Raw genomic sequence first — 9,733 nt, forward strand, 5'->3', positions numbered from 1 at the left:
ACTGAGTCCCCTAACTACTCTGCTCATTTGACATTATTTCCCCCCATGAATGGAAGAAGAAACCAAGCCTCTGAAACCCCAAGTGACCTGCCTTGCATCACACAACTGGTGGGTGGCAGAAATGAGATCTGAAGCAAATCTGTTTGCCTTGAAAGCCCATGCTCTTGTTCAACCCAAACTTCCCTCCAGGAGTTCAATGTCCACATCTGAGAGCAGGAGAAGATAAACATCCCAGCTCAAATAGAGAGAGGGGATTTGCCCTTCCTCTGCCTTTTAGTTCTATTCGGGACCTCAGCTGATCAGACGATGCCCATCCACGTGGGTGAGGGGGGAGTCTTTTTGGCTCAGTTTACCAATTCAAATGCTGCTCTCTTCCTGAAACACCCTCACTGACATACCCAGAAATAATGTTTTACCAGCTAAATCTGGGAATCCCTTAGACCAGTCAAGCTGACACAAAAAATTATCGATGACAAGTCCCAAGCTCAGAATCTCTCACCAAAATAATATTCAGAAGTATCAGCTGCTCCACACAGAAAGAAATCAAATTTAAGCTTCTGTCGTCCTGGGACTGAATGGCAGAGATTGTTGGCCCTCTCTCCCACATCTGTCTCAGTCTGTCTGTACGTCAAAGCTCAGTTGGAAGTCCTTTGGGGCACCCCGTGGACATCCTTCTTCCCAACCTGTGACTCTCAAGTCTCCAAGACAGCTCCCATGCAAGAATGCCTCCTCCCCTCCTGGATGCCTCATTCTTAAGGACAGAGATCATTAAAGATGATGGCTTTTGGAGACCCCCTAGTCTAGAGGGTCCTAGACATGGCCAAACATGCCCAGCCCCTGGGGACTTCTTAAAATAGGCAGAGGCTACATAGGGCTCCATCTCTCGTTGTTCTTAGACAGTAGATTTGAAGTTTGGAAAATTTTATTTTCAAAGCCTCCTGAGTAATTCTGATGATGAACCCAATGCAGGCATTTTTATGGGCTCAATTGTGTCCCCCCAAAATTCATATGTTGAAGTCCTAATCCCCAGGACCTCAAAATGTGACTATATTTAGAGATAGGGTCCTTAAAGAGGTAGGTAAGTTAAAATGAGGTTATTCTTGTGGGCCCTAATCCAATATGACTCCTCCTTACAAGAAGAGAAAATTAGGACACACACAGGTAGAGAGGAAAGACCAGGTGAAAACAAAGAGGTGACGGCCAGCTACAAGCCAAGGAGAAGAGCCTCGGGAGAAACTAACCTTGCTGACACCTTGAATTTGGACTCCCAGCCCCCAGAACTCCAGAAATAAATTTCTGTTATTTAAGGCACCAGACCTGTGGTATGTAGTTACAGCAGCCCTAATGAACTAACGCAGGAACTTCAAAGATAATCCAACCTTCTCATGGTAAAAATGCGGAAACCGAGGTCTAAGGAGGTCAGGTGATTTACCTAAGGCCACTGAGCGAGTGAGTGGTGGGGCTGAGGCTCATGACTGGGTGTGCTGATATTCTGTGACCCTGTACTGATGCTAGAGCCCAGAAGCCTTCCCTGGGGACTGGTGGTATCCTATTATGACGTCACTGCTGGGAGCTTCCATAGCGCTAACCTTACGCAACCTCTGTTCTGCAGCGGACAGGGTCATCTCTGCGTTGATAACCATCTGGCCTTCCCTTGAGCAATGCCCCTAAGGTATTTGGAAGAGTGCTGGACTTAAGGTACAAGTGTTTCAAAAAGTAACACATGAATTGGCCTACAAATGGTAGGTGGGAGGGATAAGGGGACGGAGGATCTGTCTTCTTCCACAGAGACTTGGAAAAGGAGTGTGGGAGCCACTGAGTCCCGTGGTCTGACCCAGCATTCACTGTAGAATTGGTATTCACTGTAATCAAAAGGGGCTACTTTCCATATCCTTCCTTTGGAAAGGTAATTCTCCCATCAGAGGACACAGTCCCAATTCTGTCACTAATTTTCCCTGTGATCTTGAGCTCATCACTTAGATGACTCAGGCACTCATTTCCTCATATGTAGAATGGGAGAAAAATAAATGCCTGGCTTACCTATTTCATAGACATACAGTGAATATCAAATAAGATAATGTACAAGAAAGCACTTGGAAAAGTATAAAAATGTTATTGAAATATGAAATGTGACAAATCCTTCATCCTCAAAAAATACGTGTGGATCAGAATGAATCTCTGTCTGGAAGAGGCAGCAGCAATCATAATAGAAATGTGAGATCTGATTGATAGGCAGCCTACATGAGTGGCTTTCAAATTTGGGGAGGGAATTTTGGTGCATAATGTAAAGAACACAGGACTAGAAGGCTGAGGATGAGCTTCTGTACCCAGCCCCATCAGGAACAACCTGTGTGATCTCATACAAGGTTCGAACTTCTCCAAGGCTGTGTCTTCTCGTGCCAAAGATGAAAATAGTAATGCCCACCTCATCTTCCAAAGAAGCTTATTGTAAAAGTCCAACGAGATTACATATAAATCAGAGTGCCATGCAAACAGATAATATACCTAACTTTAAAAGACCAATATGTGAAATAAACTAGACACAAACTGAGTAGGACAGAACAGAGATGTTAGGGAGAAATGGCAGGTAAGAAAGATTCTAGCTGGAGCAGCTGCGAGTTTAGCCAAGAGGTATTCTGACTAGAAAGTCAGTTAGAGAGCGTCAGAAAGAACTTGGAAGTAGGGAATTACCCAGGTAAGCAGAAGTAGACCAACCAAGAGAGAAAATAGAAATTCAGAGAAGTGTCTGCAGGGAACGAATGTGTGACTTTAAGAATTATATTACCAGGAGGTTGAGTGGAGCAAAGCTAAGCCTTTTTATAAGTGTAATTCCTGAAGAAAACATGCAGTAAGGTCCATATTCCCTTAGTAAACAGAGCAACTGTGAAAAAGAACTGCAGCTTACACTATGGATAGACGCTGAAAACCTTGACGTGAGACAGAAACTAAAAGCATCATCAGTTCTTTCACTTGTGTCAAACTGAATTGAGCAATGAGCTTCTGTATTTGTAAATTAGCCACCTGTCTTTATAGTTCATCTCTTGATGGCTCCAAACATTCTTGTCACATGGTTTTCATAACCAGCTATTTAAACATGTGGCACTCTGAAAATATTAAGGGGGACAAATTAGCAGGAACAAGGATATGCTTTGCATCTAGTGGGCATTTATTAAATGCTAAACTCTCAGAACAACTCCGAAAATCTTAAAAGTAGAAACCTGTAAGTTTTATCAATAAGGGAATTGAAGCTCAGATTGATGAAACACAATGTTCAAACCAAGGATCAGACTCAGCTTAGATTTAAAAAGCCCTGGAAAATGGTAGCATCTCATGATAGAGTTTTATTTCTCTCTTAAGTATAAGAAATCCAGAGGTAGCAGTCAGGGGGTATCATGACAGATCTATAGTCATCAGAGATAGAGCTCCTTTGAGCTTTCTTCCACTATCTCTAAGATGTGGTCCTCATCTTCATGGTTCTAGAAAACTGCCAAAGCTCCAGCCATCACCTTTATAATCCAAGGAGCCAAGTGGAAAAGGGGAAGAAGAGAGACCCTGCCCCTCTTTTTAAGAGGCTCCTTGGAAGCCCCATTCCACACTTCCCCTTACAGCTCATTGGCTAGAACTGAAACACACGTGGCCTTATTTAGTCACATGGGATTCTGGGAAATGTAGTCTTGTATCTGGGAAACAATATGTCCAGTTGAAAACTGGGCTCTGTTACTCTACAAGGGAAAGTATGACTATTAAGAAGCAACCAAGAGTCTCTACCACGCCACAGCTTACTAATTCCAAAGTCTATGTTCTTTGTCAGTAGCAGAAAATCCCGAAAAGTCATCTGTTTGAGGATTCCCCGCACATATTTGGACACATGTGGTGTCGGCTCAATCTAGTCCTGCTGCTAAATGGGAAAATAAAAGCAACGTATTTTGGACGCTGTTCCTACTGCTGTTATTCAGGCGACAATTGGGCTCCATGGAACAAAGAATGCAGCGAACATGGAAGAGAAACGCAGGAAGTTTTCCTGCGTCTGCTCTACTAAGAGATGAATGTTATGTATTGTCATGAAAATTATGGACAGAACGTTTCCGATATAAATGTAATTTGCATGGAGAAATACCAAGACTGGAAAAAGAATGGCTGAAATCTGAGTTAAATTGTATTCCATCCATTGGCCTTTGATCTTGCTGAACTGAACATTTCAAAAAGGAAACAGCAGAGACAAATTTTACAGCGTTGTGAAAACAGCTCTAGCTATATTTTACAACTGTAAATGATCATGAGGAAGTACCAGGATTGCAACAAAACACCTTATAATCACATACGCAGCTGATGTTCTGGAAACCGGGGTGAGCAAACCAAATGCCTGTTGTGTTCACGCACCGCATCATTCGCAAAGCTGTGGCAGCCAGTGAGGTCTGGGCTGGCTGTGTCCTTCTCCAGCCCAGAGCCCACTGAATCCCTCAGCTCAGCTCCAGAAGCTTCTCTTGGCCTAGTTCTGTGCCATTCTAAGCCGGCCTAGATGGCCTAAAAAAGTTGGCCTAAAAAAGCTGGCCTAAAAAAGTCTTTCTGGAGTGTAGACAGGGAACCAGAAAACTGGGGAGAGTTCCAACCTTAGCTCTGTCCCAAACCCAGTGACCTTGTCCATGCCACTTCCCTTGTCTGGACCTAAATGTCCTCATGTATAAAATGAGCTTATAGACCAGTTAACCAGAGGCCCTTTCAGCTTCAAATCTCATGAACACTGAAGCGATTACAGTGGAAATTTTTGAGGCATGGAAGCAGTGGAATGGGAGAAGCAGAAAGTGACTAAATCATTCTGGTTCCTTTTTAAAAAAATTCACATCAAACAGGTGAATTTGTTTGAGAATTCTCCTCCAATATCCCATTCAATCCCAAAAGAACACCCAGGCATCAACTGGTGTTTGAATCAGCCACCCTTGAGGCCCTGGCTGGGAAGACTCATGCCGCCCTCGAAGATGCAGAAGGTATCAAAACACAGGCATAGTGTTGTGAGCCTGTTCTTGACTCAGACAGACCTGAGTTCGATTTCCAGATCAGCAGCTTCCTGTCTGCGGTCCCTGGGCAAGTTTCCTAAGCTTTCCACCTCTTAGTCTCCAGATCTCTAAAGGGGAAACATTTAATAATAATAGTACCTATCAAAGAGTTGTTAGAGTGAATAACAAAATACACGTAAAGCTCCTAGCATAGTGTCTGGCACATGCTAGGCATTGAAAAAATATTAGCTATTATTAGAAACCTTCTCTACAATATGTAGCAACAGAACAAATCCTGTTCCCTGGGAATTTGGAGTTAGTGAGCCTGTTTAAGTCTATGCCTTAAACCTCAGGTGATCCAAATGCATTAAAATGTTTTGTCCCCAGTCTAGCAGGAAGTTGTCCACTGTTCCACAAAATAATTGAAAACCCAGAGCAGAAGCAGTGTGAGGGTGGGGGGGGAGGAGAGTGGGTGTGTGTAATTCAGTGAAAGGGGCGAAAGAAAGGAATGCTGTTGTCTAAAAAAAGGAAGAGAGGGCAGCTTTCCAACCACGGTAGGTATGACTTCTTGTCTCCCATCTTTCCAGGATTTTCTGTTTCCTTGCACTTACAGCTACACCCTGGAGGAACCAGCTACCTACAGACGGTACCTAGACACATGACATAAAGCTCATCTTAATCAATGGGAGTGACACTGCTGAAAATCTGGTGATTTTCATCTGGAGCTGACAACACGGCAATTTATATTCCGCACAGCGTAACCAAAGAGCTTGTTATGCAAACACAGGCCACTGATTTGACAAATCTCCTGGAAACAGAATTAATGTCTGTATTCTGTGCAAAGATGTAATTTATTTTAATATTTTAAAGAGATAATATATATCTATCTATCTCTGTATATTCAGAGAGTGAGATATATACACACAGAGAGACGTGTATATTTAAATAGAGCCAGGCCAGGGGGCTGGGGCTGGTGTGTTGCTGCATTAAGAGGTCTAAGAACTACAATAGAAATGGCATTTCTGATTACTGCCAGCATCTTTCATTGGGTGTATTTCTTTTTCTATTCCTGGTGATAATATAAATATTATTATTTTGTGAAAATGCTTTATTTATGGTGCCAGAACAAGGAATGCATTCAGTGGTAATTGAGGTTTTTTTCATGGAGAGCAAGTTGAGCTCTACCCAACTAGAGGAAAAGTTTTAATTGGGTGGAAGTCTCCGCTGGGTATTTCCTGGCCATCATATTTTCTTTTCTTAAAGGGAAAGTGTTTGTTCCAGGAAAGATCACTGCTGGCTGGTTATAAAAGATCAGCTCTGAGGGTTGGGGGTGAGTATGATCCTGACGTCCCGCCAAAGCATGAGACCAACAGAGTTTGGGGAGCAGTTCAAGAGGGAAGCATTTTAATAATTGCCCTTGGAAAAAGTTATCGCCCCTCTTTTGGGAATGGGGCACTCTAGATCCTGAGGTCCTAAGCTTGGAAGGGTATCGGACTTTGGAAGGAAATCTGATGCACTGTTCTTCTCCAATGGGAAAAAGAGAAAAAGAAGCACCTTCCCAGCCAATCCTTGAAGCACTGTCCTCTCTTTATGCCCACCTCCCACTTCCATTTCGAAACCTTGGTTTAAGGAATTCAGACCACTCTACCCTTTGTCCTGATCACTCCCTCCTCCCTAGCCTGAACCCCCTTGTGGAGCAACCTAATCAAACCTGCCACATCTGGTGTTGATGCTTAGCTAAGGGGCCTAAACAAGAAATCAATGTTCCATGGCCCAAGGGATGCATTTTGCTGTTTCTCCATTAATGTCATGTCAGGAATGTTACCAGGAAGCCAGGCCGCTTAAGAGAGCATCAGTTCACATTTGGAGAACCCCCTGACAACACCGAGGTAGGAGCTTGGAGGACAGTCCCAAATAAAGGGAGGTGCCGGAGTGGACAAGGGGCCTCCTGAGCTCCCCCGGGTTCTGCTGGCAGGAGAAGCCAAAGAAAGGAGAAGCCTGGTGGGGGTGGGTGGTGGAGCCCCCCAGCAGAGACCTCATGTGTACCCCATGTGTAACTCCAGGGGCTAGCCATGCCATGTCAGATCCACCCCGCCCCGCCCCCATTCTGTCCAGGTGTTCTGGGAAACAGGTAAACCTAGGGAAGAGAAGACAGGTTTTTCCTGACCATGAGATGCCCTGGAGTGACCAAACCTCAGAGAGCAGCCTTGAGGCCAAACTCCATCTGTCCAGTTCCTCCACTTGCTGCCCTGCAGGCTGACCAGGATCATCACACACTCCCTAACGCTGGTTGCCCAATGCTTGCACCCTGCGCTTTTCCTCCCTCCACCCCCAGCCCCTCAGCCTCTCACTGCTGACTGACCTCTGACCCCTACTGGAGCTCTGACCCCCCCACTAGCCACACCTGCAGACACGCCCACGTCCCAGAATTCAGACCCGGATTTAACTGACAGTTCTGCAGCAGCTGCTGACGTCCAACAGTGCACCGGGTACCCCGTGCCTTAACCAACGAATCAGAAGGTCTGGCTTTCAGGCCTGGTTCTGCTGGCTGTTGTGACCTTAAGCAGGTCAGTTATTGGCCGCCCAGGGCAAATTTCATCTCCTCATTTAAGCTTTTGCAGATAAGGCAATATTCAATGTTCTTTCATCTGTGCTCCTTCAACACTCGTTACTTCCAGACATCAGCAATGCCTCCTACCACTGCCACCCGCCTCTTTTTCCGTCTCTCCATCCTCTTTGAGCTCCTTAAGAGCAGTGACGGGTCAGTTTAGAGCTGTGAACTCAGCACCGAGCCCAGCATTTACCGGGCTGTGGTGGGTGCTCAGCGAGCGCTGGTGGAATGCATGAATGAACTCAAGGAAGAAAGGAGAGAGAGATGGCCACTCCACCTGGCTTTTTGCTGGCTTCTTTTTAAATCCCCTCGGCATGCTAGGATGGGGAGGGAGGTATAGATACAGAAATGGCCAAACTCGGGTTTTGAGCTAAGTGTTCATGTTTCCAATTCATAGCTCATGGAGGAGATTTGAGAGCTTAGCAGAACGAAACACTCCCTACACCATAGCAACCCAGGATGAATGGTATTTTAGACAGAGTATAGAGCCTGAATCTAAAACGACTCAAACCAAGTCACTTAAAACCACACTGAAATGTTCACTCCCTAGAGCATCCTCCCGCTAAGGGATGGCTGTGATGACAGCAGCCCCCAGCTTCCTCTCCTGGGGGTGGTCACTCATTACACTGCACAGAGAATAAGCCTAACTTACATGGTTGTGATGGTTCAAATCCTCGGTCAGGTCAGGATTGTAGGAGGGCCCAGCCAGGCCTGTGGGGTCTGTCCTTATAAGATCAGTGTCCCAGGTCCTAGTGGCTGGAAGGTAGCTGTCTCGCACAAAGAAAGCATGAGAAAACTTGCGGAGACCAACTCTGTATTTCCCTGAGGGTGGGATTAATGAATAAACGGACCTCTGTCCCCTTGGGTGGGGTCACTCTAGTTCAGCAGCATTCGCATTTTCCATTGGAACAGTCTGGAAGGTTCCCCCGTGTTCACACAACCATGCAGCAACAGAAGAAGTGGACTTTTTGCTCAAAGTGGTTTTCTTCTTTCCTGTCCCACTGCCCTGTACCTCACCCAGTCCCAGAGACAGCAGAAATTTCTCCCAAACCTTTCTGAACTACGCAGAGCTGTAAATGTCACACGTCGGGGGTTTGACACTAGAGACGTTTCCCCAGAATAGAAGCAGGGCTCCAAATTGGACCCACAAAGGGCATTGCCAAGGGGGAAGGCATAGGTGGTGGGTGAGAGCCAGAACTAAATACATCTTAGCTACAGGGAAGAGCAGAGGAGATTTTTCTCAAAGCAACAAGGAAAGAAAAAAAAATTCCCTTCGGGTTGAAAAGATGAAGGTGGAATTTGCCATGCAAGAGGGCTTTCTATTAGACAGTTTTTATCTTGACAGTGGTGTCCTCTTAACATATATTTACTTTCTAATTACCCAGGACTGTGTAATTAACCTGTCACTAGTCAGTGCTTGCCACACTAATGTATGGATAAGAATTCCGAGTATTAATAACCAGCCCCGTGGAGGTATGGTGATCCTTGCTCTCATGACTGAGGTGACATGTTTCCCTTGCCCAGCTCTCTCTCCCTCACCCCAGTTTCTCTACTGGGGCACCAGCCCAAAGGAAATTCCTTTTTAACATGAAGGTGTCTTAGGACCGGAGCTCACGCTGGAGAGTGCTAGATGCCTCGAGTGGGGCAGGCCTTGTATGAGGAGAGTGATGGAATCACAGTGTTAGGCATGCAGGGCTTTCGCCCAGGACTCTGGCCTCTGATGAGGATGACAGAGAGCAGGATGAGTGTGGCAGGAGAGGGGATGGTGGGAGCTAGAACTGGGGCATGATTCTCCCAGAGCTACAGGAGTCAGAGCAAAGAAACCAGCCCAGCCAGAGACTGGAGCCCTGTAGTGGGCGTATATTAACCGCGTCTTTTATTTGCTGTATTTTAACACTTGACATCTAGAACCTTGTTAACCCTGAGGGAACTGCCGTTCCAGGGTTCGCCCATTCCTGGAGGTAATATTAGTAAATAACTCACCCAGGAGCATGCCTTTCAAATGCAAACCAACCAATCCAGAGCGCCCAGCGCCACCTCCTTTATCATTGTATTGACTTGCATGTTAGTGCCCCGAACTGTGTAAGTGCTCAGTTCCTACAATTGAGTTCAACAAGTAATTACTAAC

Source organism: Propithecus coquereli, unplaced genomic scaffold (assembly GCF_000956105.1).
Source record: "Propithecus coquereli isolate 6110/MARCELLA unplaced genomic scaffold, Pcoq_1.0 Scaffold79, whole genome shotgun sequence".
NCBI lineage: Eukaryota > Metazoa > Chordata > Mammalia > Primates > Indriidae > Propithecus > Propithecus coquereli.